The sequence below is a fragment of the Lissotriton helveticus genome, chromosome 12 (genome assembly GCF_964261635.1).
Source record: "Lissotriton helveticus chromosome 12, aLisHel1.1, whole genome shotgun sequence".
Taxonomy (NCBI): Eukaryota; Metazoa; Chordata; class Amphibia; order Caudata; family Salamandridae; genus Lissotriton; species Lissotriton helveticus.
Window position 1 is genome coordinate 482,042,967 of NC_136073.1, and position 15,530 is coordinate 482,058,496.

The window sequence follows — 15,530 nt, forward strand, 5'->3', positions numbered from 1 at the left end:
GCGCCAGAGAAAACTAAATGCTCCGCCTACCACGTCCTGTGACGTGGTTCCTGTTCCGCTCCTGGAACACTAGAGCGCTGCCACAGTACTTTGTTTTTGATAATCAAAATATTTCATTTGAGGTTGCTTGGATCCAGAGATTTTTTAAGGAATGAGCAAAGTGAACAATTGCCCAGTACTCCCACCATTCAAGGAGTCCCCAGGGGAAAGTGAACTAACTTTCTCTCTATCTCACTTCTATGTGTTTTTCCTTCTTAATCTTTAAAGTTTATTTCAATATTGTTAAGCAAGATAGGACTTGAATTAGCAAAAATGGGTAACAGCGGTGGCCCGTCTGTTAGGGCAGAGGGGCCACTCCCCCCCACCTTTTTCCTGACATAAAGAGTGTCTGTCAGGCTAAGGAAAGGTCATGTCAAGGTTATGTTAAGGTCAGGCAGCCAGGTGCTATACATGTGCTTAATGCACTCGCACCTCTCTGTCTAAGCTGAACTTTGCTGGGCTTAAATTGTCACATCTCCTGTGGGCGAGAGCTCATCAGCCTAGCAAAGCACCTCAAGGCCGTCCCCTCATGATGAGGGGAAGCGCCATTGATAGCCTCAGACCTGGACGCTTTAGTTTTAAGCCCTGACGGACCAGGGCCAAGTGTGTCTACCAATGACACCTAGTCACAAAGTGGGCTGGGTTCAGCAACTCTCACTGACCCCATTCTGCTCTGTGACAAAGTAGGAACTGCTGCTTCCTCTCATTGGCTGTCTTAAGGTCAGCCTATGAGAGAAGGTGGCAGTCCCAACCCTCCTGAAACTCCCAAGGCTTTTTTCTAGAAACACTTCAGAAGGTGCTATGTTTTTATTTAATGTTTGGTGTGTTCATGTATATATGAAGGGATGTGTATATGTGAGTGTGTGGTGTGAATTGATGTGTGTTCATGCTTGCTTCTGAATGCATGTCTGTCAGCGAGTGTGCACGTGTGCATGTGCGGCTACCCCCCCCCCCCCACCCCCCCATGCTCTAATTACCAGCCACCACTGATGGGTAATAACATTGAAAGTTGTTCCAAAATATTTCTTCCCTGGGACCCTCGAAATCCTTAAGATGACACTGCTTGGGTTGCCATTTTGACTGATACCAGATTGCACTATTTCATCTTATAAAGGCTAGAGTGCACCTCTTATTCTTGTAAGCCGCCCGCGTGTATGGTGTCTTAGTGAGTTTAGGCTCTCAGTGGCCATCTACAATAGGTCCCCAATGTGAGTACTGGCAAGAGAGGCTTTGGCTTTGCCTTCCATCCTCCAAAGAACGGTACATTAAAACTCCATTCAAACTGTGTAATTAATAACACCTATAATTTGTAGACTTGTAATGGTCTGAAGGACTTTATAAATAAGCTATTATCATGACTTACTTTTATTGAGAACCCACACCGGAATATTGTCCTCAAACAACGGAGAAGGGATGCCATTTCAGACTTCCTCAATATTGCAAAAATATTCATCTTTAGCTTTTCTTCTGGATTCAGATTCAAAATTGAGTCTCTCGGCACATTTTTCCACAGTAAGCAAAATCAGAGACACAATTAAGTTCATAAATTAAGCACCAACTCTTGTGCCCTGGGAGATGCTGCTAAAGCGGGGGTTTTTAAGCTCTATTTAAGAACATGAAAGCCGTAGGTAACAAATGGCCTTCGCTAACAATTGATGTTTATGTTTTCTAAGCTTCCTGTTCTACCTGTATTAATACACCCTGACACAGTTGTGTCATCCATGGCTGGTTAGATTAATGCCTGGTACATATATGCCAATACCGCAGCCCTCATATTTATCTCAGGCGATAGGTCCTGGCTAAAGGCAGACGTATCAGGTATGGAATACCTCAAACGCTTATGGGGCATACTCAAAAAGGTCACTTCTGGCCAGCTCGACGTTCATTCGGCCCACTCGATAAGGCCTTTGACCTTTGGAAAATCTTAATTTCTGCCGCCTGCCTCTAAATATTGGAGCCACGTTGAACATTCCTCTTAATATTTTCTAAAACAAATGATGCCATCAGCACACTGCCGCGCTAATGAGACACAGCATATTCCGGAAGGACGCATGATGTATGGCGGGAAGTGTTGACGCATTTCACTATTGAGCTTCAGTAAGCAGTAAGGGATGAAGCTGCACGTGCGCCCCCATTTCATATCCGCTTCCGAAATACTTGCTGTACATTTGTTTGTCTAGTAGTAGATTTGTTATGCTTTCTGTCTGACGCCGATTACGAATAGGGGTGCCCGCCATCATGTATTTATATAAAAATCTGAGCATGTATATACAGCGTGTCATTTAATGACCGCGTATTCAGTATTGAAATAAAATGGAAGGCATGTGACACCGGGACGAGTGACAGGATTATATGACACGATTATAATGAGGCGCCCTTCAAAGGAGCGGGACTGCCTGCACTTGCCTCCCAACATGTCGGTGCATGTTGTGGCCAATCTGACATATTCAAAAGCGCGTGCGCCATTGTGGCACGTTTCCTGTTGCGTTCTGCGTTACACCCAGGACTTCACATTTCTTAAAGGCTTTTCCTAGGAATACAACAATTGATCATTACCAATTCTAACCTAAACGGGACCTTATTGCAGTGATAACTCTTCGAGTAGAGTAAATCATACACCAGCCATCCAAAGTTGGAGCATGCCATAAACATAGCTTGAGGAAAAGCCTTATGCATTGTTGCGGCGTGAAGCAGTGCGTAAAATGTAATTATTGTAAGCTTACTGCCCTTACTTCACTCACGGTACTAGGCCCTTTACGATTAGACAGTCTATGACCCTTTACGATTAGACAGGCAATGATCCTTTGGTGAACCGTTCTCCGCCAAAAGGAGGGGCGAAAATTAGGGAGGACCCTCAACTGACAGCCAATTTACAGGTTTGAAAGCAGATAGACCACTCTCAAGACCATGTTGTAAAATAAAGAATAGCGACTGTAAGACCCAACCTCCTAAAGAAGTTAAGTTGAGTGAGAATGTAGATTTTCCTAGTTATTATGACGGAAAGTCTTAATTTTATTAAAGACACGGAGGCGAGTATTATGCTTTCTTATCTTGCATTTTAATAAACAGCAGCCAAGATAAGTGTAAAACTACAGTTCCCAGAGGGCCAGGCGACAACTGGGCCATGGGAACGAGAAAAAACGAGATAACAGTAACCAATCAGAGTACACCTAATAGATAAGAGTCCACACTGACTGCGCAGCTTCCTCTTTTCGCTGAGAGACAGTCAGATAACAATAGAGAATAAAGGAAAAATAGCCATAACCAGAAAGAACGCCAAAGTCCAGGAGCAGAAGTCCTTAATCAGAGGAATCCATCGCCAAAGTCCAGGAAAAGGATCCGAAGGGGATGGAAGAACCAGAGGAGACATCCAAACAGGAGATGAACGGAGCCGCTGGAGAGAAGATCTTCTATGAAGCAGGTGGCAAGGCCGGATTCGCTGCAGGGAGGGAGAACACATGTTAGTAGTGTAGCGGCGGGATAATACTCGCCTCCGTGTCTTTAATAAAATTAAGACTTTCCGTCATAATAACTAGGAAAATCTACATTTTATGGCAAGACCGGAGGCTCCTATTATGCTTGTTCAAAGCAAATTAATAACATCAGAAGCAACAGAATGAATAGGCTTACAATAAAACATGCGGAAAATACTGTCATTGGACCAATCTGCTGATCTCAGTATGTCCTCTAAACGGGAGCCAGACCAAAAGGCTTTAGAAGCCATGGCTCCCCGAGCCGAATGTGCTCCGAAAACAGAGACATCAATACCGGCAAGGGACATAACCCAGCGAACCCACCTGGCCAGGGTAGGGGAGGAAACAGGAAGGTGAGGTTTACGAAAGGAAATGAGAAGTTGGGAACAAGAGGGCGTTCTGAGATCAGCGGTCTTTTGTTCATACATTTTTAAACACTGTCCCACGCAAAGTTGGGGTTGATCGGGAAAATAGGGATAAAAAACAGAGTCTAAGTTAGTCTTTGTGCGTCTGCGAATCTGGAACAGCACACCTGTAGGGGAAAAAAGGCGAGAAGAAACATCCAAGGCTCGGACATCAGAAACTCTTTTGATAGACACCAAGCAAAGCAACATTGTAAGTTTGGCTGACAACATTTTGAGAGACAAAGCAGAATTAGAGGGCCAATTCAAGAACAATTTAAGTACAACAGAAACATCCCACAAAAAAGTATACTTAGCCAACGGTGGTTTGGAGCATCGAACGCCCTTGAGGAGGCGACAAATCAGAGGATGAGCCCCAACGGGCTTGTCATCAATGTGGGTATGATGAAGGGAGATAGCAGAACGATAGAGGTTAATGGTTCGATAGGCCTTCCCAGCACTGGCCTGAGAAGCTAAGAAGTTGATAACAGAACTTAAAGAGGTTGAAAAGGGATCGAGAGACCTTTCCAGACACCAGCTTGCCCAAAGAGACCAGGCGGATTTGTAGGCTTTGGAAGTGCCCGGGGCCCAGGCCTGGTTGATAAAGTGAGCAGCCTCTTGTGAAATGAGGATGTTAGAAGGGGGAGGCCGGAAACTTTCCAGGCCGACAGAGTGAGAGAGTGGTCCAGGATCAAGCTGTGACGCTCGCCGAGAGGGTTGAGAAGAAGATCGTCGAAGGATGGCGGAAGTACAGGAAAATCCATCGCCAACTCCAGAAGAACAGGGAACCAAATTTGGGATTGCCAGAAAGGAACCACCAGTACCAGCGAGGATTCCTGGCGACGAATCTGCGCCAGCACTCTGTTGATCATGAGGAAAGGAGGAAAGGCATAATGGAGTTGACGAGACCAAACTTGGAGGAAGGCATCCGTGGCAAGAGCCAAGGGGTCTGGTCTCCAGCTGTAAAACTGGGGCAATTGAGAATTGAGGCGAGAAGCAAAGAGATCGATAGAAAAGGGACCCCATAAAGTTGAAAGAGAAAGAAAGACGGAGGGACAAAGCCTCCAGTCGCTGGAGTCGCGCAGGAACCGCGAGTGCCAATCGGCCACTGAATTGAGGTTGCCCGGAAGGTACTCCGCTGTCAAGGAGAGATGATGGGCTAGACAATATTCCCACAGACTTCTGGCTAAGTCCGCCAGGGGTTTGGACTTTGTGCCGCCGAGATGATTTATGTAACGAACCGCAGAAACATTGTCCATGCGTAAGAGTATGGAACAGCGGATCCTGTCTTTGGAAAGACTTTTGATTGCAAAGGAGCCAGCAAGCATCTCTAAACAATTTATGTGCAGTCTGGACTCCTCTCTTGACCATGCTCCTCCAGTCGAGATTGGACCACATCGGGCGCCCCAGCCCGATAGACTGGCATCGGATTCCAACACAAGATCTGGGGATGTGGCGAAGATAGTGCGCCCGTTCCACGCATCTAAATGGTCTATCCACCATTGCAATTCTGTGCGGGACTCTTGGTCTAGAGCGATGACGTCTGAGTAAGCGAGGCCTTGGCGAAGGTGTCTGATCTTCAAGCGCTGAAGGGCCCGGTAGTGCAGAGGGCCCGGAAATATCGCCTGAATAGAAGAAGAAAGAAGACCGACAATCCGGGCCAGAGACCTGAGCGAGATGACAGAAAGATGTAACACCGAGGCGATTTCCGCTTTGATTTTGGAAATTTTGGAAAGGGGAAGGCGTAAAGACGCCGCCACCGAATCCACTAGGAAGCCCAGAAATTCCATGTTCTGAGAAGGGTTCCACAGAGGATTTCTCGAGGTTTACCAGAAAACCTAAGTCCAAAAGAAGACTCTGAGTGGTCTGAAGATCTGAAAGAAGACCCTGCTTGTCCGAATTCAGAAGAAGGATATCGTCCAAGTAGATTATGAGCCGGATACCAAGAGAGCGAAGAAAAGCGACCACGGGCTTCAGTAGTTTCGTGAAGCACCATGGTGCCGAGGAGAGACCAAAAGGAAGAGATGTGAAACAGTAGGTCATACCTGACCATTGGAATTGGAGAAACTTCCAGTGAGACTGGTGAATTGGAACTGTGAGATAGGCGTCCTGGAGATCCAAACGAACCATCCAATCGCGGGGGCGAAGGGTGTCCCTCAGATGAAGGATCGTCTCCATTTTGAAATGACGATACACCACAAAGTGGTTGAACCATTTCAGGTTTATGACAGTGCGTAATTTCTTGTTCTTCTTTTGAACCAGAAAAATGGAGCTTAAAAAGCCTGTAGAGTCGTGAGGAAAAATTTGAATGGCTTGTTTTTGTAAGAGAGAGTTTATCTCGGTGGAAATGAGATTTGCCATGTGCAGAGAGAACACGGGAGGCGGAGGGAAAAAGGTCTGGACAGGAGGAGAGTAAAACTCTATAAGATAGCCTTGAACCGTGGAAAGGACCCACGGGTCTGCACTTATGGATTGCCATTTTGGTAGAAACAGTTTCAATCGACCCCCTACAGGAGGGAAAGAAGACGGGCTTACCTGGTTGATTGGAGTTGGAGTTGCGATAACCTTGACGCCCTCAGCCGCGGAAACCACGGCCTCGTTGTGGGTAGAAGCGCGGCTTGTATTCTTGGGTGTTGTCGTAAGAATTCTTGGAGCCTTGATTGTAGGGACGGCCGGAAGAGCGACCCCTGCCTCGTCCGGCCCGGCCAAAAACCCGAGGAGCAAAAGTCTTTTTGATAGATTGCTGAGCCTTGTCAAGGGAAGCGAAGGTAGAGACAAACCGACTGATGTCGCGCACCAAATTCTCCCCAAAGAGAAGACCATTCGCCTTAGAGCCGGGGTCCATAGGAGCAAGGTTGGCCAGTTTGGGATCCAATTTGATCAAAAGGCCCTTACGTCTTTCGTGGGTAATGGCAGCATTGGCGTTGCCCAGAAGGCAAAAAGCACGTTGCACCCACATGGAAATGTCTTCGGCTGAAAGATCTGAACCATCAAGACGGGCAGACTCTGCCATGTCGAAGATGCGGGCTAAGGGACCCACAATGTCCTATAACTTGTCTTGACAAGTGGACCATGCCTTGTCTACCCCACGACGAGGGTCCTTGCCAAATTTAGAGAAGAAGGTAAGGAGAGGTTGATCGATGGTAGGAACGAGGGTGATCTTATCTGGAAGGGCTGGTTTGGGACATTCAGACTTCAACCTGGAACGCACAGTCGCCTCAAGAGGGAGACGAAGGCGGGCGGAAATATATTCTCCAACATGGTGAGAGGGTAGCCATTCAGTCGAATTTGGATGACGAATGGAGGACGGGTCAAACATAGGGAGACCCTCCGAGTCAAAAACAGGTTCGAAGTTAAAAGAATCACATTTGGGAAGTTTAGGGGGGGGGGGTCAGTGACGTCAAAGATATCAAATAGGTCGTCAGCATCAGGCATATCATCATCTGTGTCCAAGATGGTGGAAATCATTAATTTCTTTGTAGGGGACTCTGTGTGCTTAGATTTTTGCTTCTTTTTTCCCTCGGAACCGACAAACCCCTCCGTAGTAGGAGGCCTGTGAGGCACTGAGTCCTCGTCCATAAGCGAGGGAGACTCGCTAACCATAGCTGACTTTTTTGACTTATGCACAGAAGCAGAGTGATCCACCTTGCGTTTTCTGCTATCCCCCGCAGAATGGGCCAAAACCTTGGACAACATGCTGACCATGGAATTTTCCATATTTTTAGATAGTCTTTTCATAGACACTTCCATTGCCTGTTCGACTGAAGTGTTAATAAACCTGTGAAGGTCCTGCTTGAGAGACCCATTATCCACAGAAGAGGAGTTTTCCTCAGAAGAGCTCTCATGTTCCATTGCAGCCAGCAGGGTTAGTGAAGGGTTAATGACTGAGAAAGTACAGGGGGCGTGAACAGGGGAAGGGCAGGGGCGGGCTGAAATGAGCGAGGAAACTGGGCTGGAGGCAGTCGAGCAGCCGGCTCTGTGAGAGCGAGTGAAAGCGGCCGAGGAAGCAACGAGGGAAGCGGGAAGAAAGAAAAACGGGCTCCGGCGCCGGTGAGGCAGGCGAGCTCCAAGCGGTGAGAACGTTCGCGAACAAGCGCGAAGACCGCGGAGCGGGAGAGACCACTGAGGGGGCGGGGACGGGGGAGTAAACAAGCGTGAGGAAGCGGAACAACTGTAAATAAAAGGAAGCGCACAAAGCGCTAGCAGAGCAACGCAACAGCGCGTGAACACAGGAGCAGAAATATTAAGCTGTAAACACAAATATGCATAAATTAATATAAAATATAGCGAGCATAGATAAGAGAACACTTATCTGACTGCGAGCAGCAAGAAAAGAGGAAGCTGCGCAGTCAGTGTGGACTCTTATCTATTAGGTGTACTCTGATTGGTTACTGTTATCTCGTTTTTTCTCGTTCCCATGGCCCAGTTGTCGCCTGGCCCTCTGGGAACTGTAGTTTTACACTTATCTTGGCTGCTGTTTATTAAAATGCAAGATAAGAAAGCATAATAGGAGCCTCCGGTCTTGCCATAAAATTATGCAAACTAAGAGCACAGCAATTGCAACACAAAACAGGAGAAGTAAAACCTGATGTTCCGATAGGGCTCACTGATTTTCTCTACAACGCATTTAAACACTAATCACAGTCAAAATGAAAAAATCAACAGGACTCAATAATAAACTCAGACAAATTGAGATTCATTTTGTTATTTTATGAAGAAATCAAAATTGATCAGAATGAACAGTTTCTTAAGGACTTCGGTCAAGACTATCACAGCTTGCATTAAAGCACCTAGCATTTAGGCAAATCTTCAGAGGATGGTTATTAAATTCTGAGTGCAAAATCCAACTACTCTAAGGCAGAAAGATGTTTTGAATTTCTAACAGCTCAGGCCCTACGGGTCGAGGGGAAAAGTTCATATTTAAAATCCATTAGGTGCGAGTCCATTTACTCAAAGTTTAAAGGTAAAATAGGAATTTGAAAAAAATAGAAATGGTTCTGCCAAGAAGGTCTCAGTCCATCAGCAACCGATTGTAGCATCGAAAAGCAGTCCAAAAGTAAAGATCAATCAGCATAGCTTCCAGATCCCAAGCAGGAAACATCAGAATGGTAGTCGTTGCCCTTCCTTTGGGGTTTCTTGTTTTATAGAACTTTTTGCAAAGTCCAGTGGTGTAGCATCACACCATCATCAAAAGTCTATCATAGGTCCCAGTTCACATCATGTCACCTAATATGACTGACAAATCAAGCGCGATTCCCATGCTAGTCATGAGAAACAAAAGTTTGTGAGTCCTTACAGGCCTAAAATTGATAGAGAAGAAATACAAAGCCGCGACTTATAGCCATAGCTGAATTTATTCCCACAGGAAAATTTCATTGTGAAGGTTTTAAAAGCAATGAAGATTGTAGGGTGTAGAAGTGTATAGGACAAAATATGTAACATTTTACTTGCAAAGAACGATGAATTGTATTGAATCAGGGGAAAGGTCAACATTAGAAAAACATTTTGTGAAGGCCTTTAAGTTAGCATTGCATGTTTAAATGAAAGAGCACTGACTTTACTTCAAACATAATGAAATTAAATCAATTCAAATGAAGAACACAATATTATTACATATAAATAACTAAGGTTAGAAATACCATACTACCACAAACTTTGACGATATTCATATAAATGCATGTTTAAAAATGTTCATTTTACTGAAGTAATTTTTCATAAACGACTTAGGGCCACATCAATGACCATTTTTAGCACTTACAAACAGAGAATCGGGCAGTTTGCCACCGCTAAAACAGTTTTTAGCATGCACCAATTCTATTTTGCGAGTCGGTAACCTATTACCAACTCTCAAAATATAATTTGCAAGTCGGTATTAGGAAGGGGCGTGCCAAGGACATCCCTTCCTAATAGCGAGTTGCAGGGGCATGTAAGAATGCTTTGTGACTGGAATGCGGTCGCAAAACATCATATTTGACTGACTCCGTGAAGTAGGTTGTAACCCTTTTGCAAACCAGAAGGGGTCCCCAAGGGGCCCCTTCCCCTTTTTGAACGTGGGTGCCACCATTCCTTAAGGACAGGCAATGGTCCCATAGACCACTGCCTACTCTTAAAAAGTTACAAGGAAGCTTTTTATTTTTATTTTTGAAATGCATCCTGTTTTCCTTATAGTAAAGCGGTTTGTATTTAAAAAAAATGTTTTATTTAAAAAGCAATCACAGATATGATGGTCTTCTGACCCCAGCAGCCCACCATCCCTTTGGATACAGGCCAGTCCAAATGGGTTGCAAATTGCGACCTACCTCATGAATATTGATGAGGTTGGTTATTTGTGACCCCATTGGGAAGTGCTAAATGTGTCAGAGACACATTAGTACATAGCATTTTGTGAGTTCCTAATTGCGAGTCGCAAAAAATCTAATGAGAATCTCACAAAATAAAATGGTCATACATTTGGCCCCTAGTCTTGAGTATCAATTTGCAAAATCTGAAGCCAGTGGTTCAATCTTGCTACACATTTTTGCACAGACTTTTCTAACTGGTGCATACTCAACAAAAAGCATAAAATCACTAGGCCACTTCACATAGAATCAACATTCTCATCAATATATGTCTATAAGCAACATATGCATTAGAATTTATTATCCCAACTCATTTAAGTGTATTAATGTTATCTTCTGAATGTGTTTTCTTCATCTCACATTTTAAAGCATGCTTTTACAGTGCCTGTTACTACGCTTGTCTCGATCTCATGTGTCACTATGTCTATCATTTGCAATGTGTACTTTCAGCCTTTTATGTCTACTGTGTATAAATGTGTTGTGTAGTATGATTTTTAAAAATCCTGCTGGATCAGTATCTTGAGATTTAAAATATGTAGGTGATGCTCAAACTGAAAGGAGCAGAAACCAAATACAGTTTTTGCTCAATCATAAGGGTGAAGAAGGAGATGTCTCTCTTTCCCTCTGCTGAGGATATTTAGGTCACCCTCGCTACATTGCATTTCAAGTTGTTGGTATTACTCCTCTAGTCCTTTGCTTTTGTTTTCTGGCCCACCAATGTCAATGAGCAGGCCTACAGAAGCGATGTCAGTGGATGTCTTGGCTGCCATTGCAACATGATGCACCTGCACAGGAGGGGACAGTCTGCAGGGGCCTTGATGTTAAGATCACCAACTACACCAAGGTTAGTGAGGAGAAAGGAGAGTCTGGAGCTCTCTCGGCTCAATGAAAGAGGAACTGGGTTAAGATGCAACCCAGGCAGAGGAAAAGCAAGGCCTAGGAGAAGTCTGTCAACAGGAGGCCCCAGTGGGTTTCCCTAACTTCCCAGGGAGTAGCAGGAGCACCACTCCCCTAGGGAAGGGTGATGCTAAGGTGATGAACTCATGAGGTGGGGATGGGTAGCAGATAGAAGAGAAAGGTCCATTGGAGAGTATGAAGGGGAAGCCCAGTTGAGGATTGGGTCCTTCCACAGCATACCGTATAGGCAATATAGGCAATATAGGCCAGAAGAGAGGTACAAGAGACAGGAGGCCTGGAAGAGTGAATTAAGGCAGCAAATGAGTGGCCAGAAAAGGCCAGGGAAGGCGATCACATAACTGGGAGAGGTAGATCTTCCAGAGAGTGAGTATGACGATGAGTGGTAGGAAGGTGAAAAGCTAGCAGAGGCAGTGAAAAGTCTCAAAGTGAGAGACAGATGCAAAGGGCCGTCAGTGGCGGGGAGTGGCTGGAGTTTCAGAGAGCGTTCTTTGAGTAATGGGAAAAGTATATTAAGGGCAAGGAATATGCTGATGATGGTGGAGCAAACAGGATTGGGAGACAGAAGCTGGCAGAGGCAGTGGAAGTCTCAAAGTACTTTTATGGTCTTATTGACCGAAATAAAGGTCTTTGAACTGAACTTAAAGTGGGAGACAGATGCAAGGGGCGGTCGGTGGCAGGGAGTGGCTAGGATTTCAGAGAGCACTCTTTGAGTCATGGAAAAAGTATATTAAGGGCAGGGAATATGCAGATGATGTTGGAGCAAACAGGATTGGGAGACAGAAGCTGGACAGAGGCTGCGAAAAAGCAAGGGAGAGAAGGACAAGTTACAGGACTCGTTAATGGAGAATCACAGACTCCCAGAAGACCTGCAGGTCAGACAGGGGGTGACAAGGATACCAGGGGAGAATGAGAAGAAAGCTCCCATATATGGTGCTGCAAGACACATTGGACTTCCATTCGCTGGTATGTACAAAGGAGAAGATAGGTAGGTGAGTATGTTGAGATATTCAAACACTTGCACCGAGAAACAAGGTGCAAAGAAGGGCCAAAGGCAGAAGAGAGGAAATTGGCAGAACAACTGTGACTGCTCACCAATATTGACACTTGAACAGCGGCACTTAGCATTTATATGAGTATAAGATACAAACAAAACAGAAGCAGGTGTAGGGTTGTGGAAATATTTGGATGTGATTTGGTTGGCCAGCATTAGCTTTGACAACCTGGTTTGGTTAAGATATGGGGAAGAGTTTCAATCCAGAAAAGGTTTAAAGCTGACAAAAGCTTGGGGTAATTTTCTGTTTGTGTGGAAGAAAGGCAGCAGGTCAGCATCACATTTACAACCATTTGGCGTTACTACTGTCATCCCCTGAGCTGAAACATATTAGGATAGCTTTTATAATGCACACACCATTGCACAGTAAAACTTTTCTGCCCCAAGGAAGTGAACATTTTTGGCCCAAATACTTGTCTAAGTTATTTTGAAGTAGATAGGGCTTACTGTTGAAGTTAATGGGTGGTTACTTGGCAACACCCATTATCACGCATGGCCCTTGAACCATAGAAGTGCAAAGTAGCACATATCATTACTTTGCATTACTTGTGGGCTACTTTCCAACAGAGATTAAGATTTGTACTGAAAAGTAAATATCAATTCTAGAGTTTATGCCGGTCTGCATCACTTTTTGTAGCACAGCAAAAGTGCAAAGCCTTGCTAAATCTGACCCAGAGTGTGAAAGAGCAGCATAAAATATGAGTGGGGAAGGGATCAGAGTGCAGGGATCCTGGGTTATTCAGGAACACTATAGATTAACTATATTGAGCATTCAGATGCTTAATACTAGTTATTGTCATCTGGGCCCCCCTCAAGGTTTTTACACCTGTACTATAACTGCAAGTCTGCATTTGTGCAAAGTGAGTCATGTGGCACATGAACAACCCTGCCAATACGGATATACAGTTTCACATCATTGATGTTTGTGACTGTCTTGAGCATTTTTGTTCCTGACACATATATGTGTTTTGCTTGTGTACTGTATTCACACAGGTCTGAAGTGGTATTTATGCAGTATACTGGCCTTCACAAAAACCTATAAATATATGAAATACTTGTTTATATAATTTTAGATTGGTAATTGTGAGTGAATTCAAATAGATTAGACTGACACTTGAGTTGTGCATAATATCACTCAGAAAACGAAAGTGAAAAAAATCAGTGTAATTCACATTTCTTCTGTATCCATTTACAATTGTACGTTATGTATAATCCCCTGAGATATCCCCTGAGCTTGCACTCACCTACTTATACTTCCCAAAAATGTGTGGACTGTACCTAAAAACAAATTCACACATATGTCCTGTCTACCCCCCTCCACTATTTGACCAACTTTCCCTGCTCCCAACAAATCAAAAAAGAGATGTAGAATCCTGGCACCTTCCAACGCCACCCTCAACATATTGTTTCCATTTCCTTCCCAAATATTCAAAAATGTAGTACCTGGTTGCTACACAATTGACCAACATTTGTAACAGCATTTACCAAGAGGGATACTTCCCTAAGGAATGGAAACACGCCTCTATCCTACCCCTCTTCAAAAAATCCAACCTGGATGCTGGTGATCCCAACAATTTTAGACCTATTTCTAGGCTACCACTTCCCGCAAAACTCATGGAAAGTAATTTGAATTCTCAACTCAACAAATTTCTGAAGGACTCACGGGCCCTTGACCCAACCCAATATGGGTTCAGAGAGGCACACAGTACAGAAACAGCTCTATTGAAGTCCACAGAAGAAATTAGAACTATTTTGGACCTTGGGGGCAAAGCCGTATTGATCATGTTAGACCTATCTGCGGCTTTCGACGCGGTCCATCATACTCTGCAGATGGACCAGCTGGACAAGCTAGGGATAAAAGACAAAGTCTGGAAACTTCTTAAATCATTTTTCAATAATAGAACCTAAACAGTAACATTAGATGGATTTGAAGCCAACTCCTTCTCCCTGCCCTGTGGTGTGCCGCAAGGGTCATCATTGAGCCCTACTTTGTTCAATGTATACGTGTCATCTCAAGCCCCCCTGATCCGGAGCTTTGGGTTTAAACTAACCTCATACGTTGATGATACCCAAATTGTGGTGACACTACTCCCCGGGAATTTTTATGAAACAGCGACTAAGATCAAGGAATGTTTTAAAGCAGTAGGAGACTGGATGTTCCAGAACTGTTTGAAGCTGAACTCCGGTGGTCCTCTTCGGAAATGACCCCACCTTCTGGAAACCTAGCTGCTGGCTAGATGAGATGGGATCACTACCAGTACCTATAAAAAAGGTCAAGAATCTGGGAATCCTGATCGATGACAAAATGAGTTTTAGAGACCAAATACACCAGGTTGACTCCACCACCTCATACATCCTCAAATCCTGCAAAAAAATCATGCCCATGTTGCCCAAGGAAGCACAACAAACTGTAGTCTCGGCCCTCATAATGTCTAGATTAGACTATTGTAACAGTCTATATCTCACGACTCATAAAGGATCAATGAACAAGCTACAGATGCTACAAAATGTGGCAGCCAGACTTATGACAACCACACCTAAATACAAATCTATCTCAGCCTAAATAAAACAACTTCACTGGTTGTCGATCAGCAAACATACCCAATTTAAGTCACTGTGCCTCGTTTTTAAAGCACTTCATGGCATCGGACCGGAATTTCTACAACAACGCTTCGTTTGGTATAAGCCTAAGAGAGTTTTACAGTCTGCTGACCAAAAACTCATTAGCATCCCCGAGTCAAAAAAGCAAATTGGGGAGGAAGAAGTTTCACGATTAATGCGGCCAAATCATGGAACTCTCTACCATTGCACATCAGAAGCATTCCTAATCTTCTGCCTTTTAGAAAGGCAGTAAAAACATGGCTGTTTTCAAGATAACCACCAATTATAGGCTCAACCAACTGCAGGTCTTCTCTACAGCGCCAGGACACCCACAGGTATCAGTTTGCGCTCTACAAAACATATAACATTAACATATAACATTAACTACCACCACTCTCATCACCCTCTGCATTAAACTTCCACACCTAAGTATACAGTAGTACACTCTGGTGTCCTGCCACACCACCTCACCACTCTGCCAAGAACACACTGACAGCAGAGCTCTCAAAATCCTGCCAGCACAGACCAGCGTCTGACTGGGCACGCTCAGCCAGGAGCGACAGAGTGCCATACAACTTTCTTCGCCTTCTTCGAGTTTGCAGGGTCCGAGTAAGGCAGGAGAAAAAGGGCGACGGAAGGCAATTTTCCACCATTCCACCTCTTTGATTGGGTCTCTGGAGACATAGAAAAAGTTGAGCAACACTGGGGA

The 15,530-nt window shown here is 44.5% G+C and overlaps 1 pseudogene; it reads right to left on the minus strand.

The window, feature by feature from the left end:
- Positions 1-6,488: 6,488 nt before the first annotated feature.
- LOC144798049 (uncharacterized) lies at positions 6,489-7,280 on the minus strand (annotated as a pseudogene).
- Positions 7,281-15,530: the final 8,250 nt, after the last annotated feature.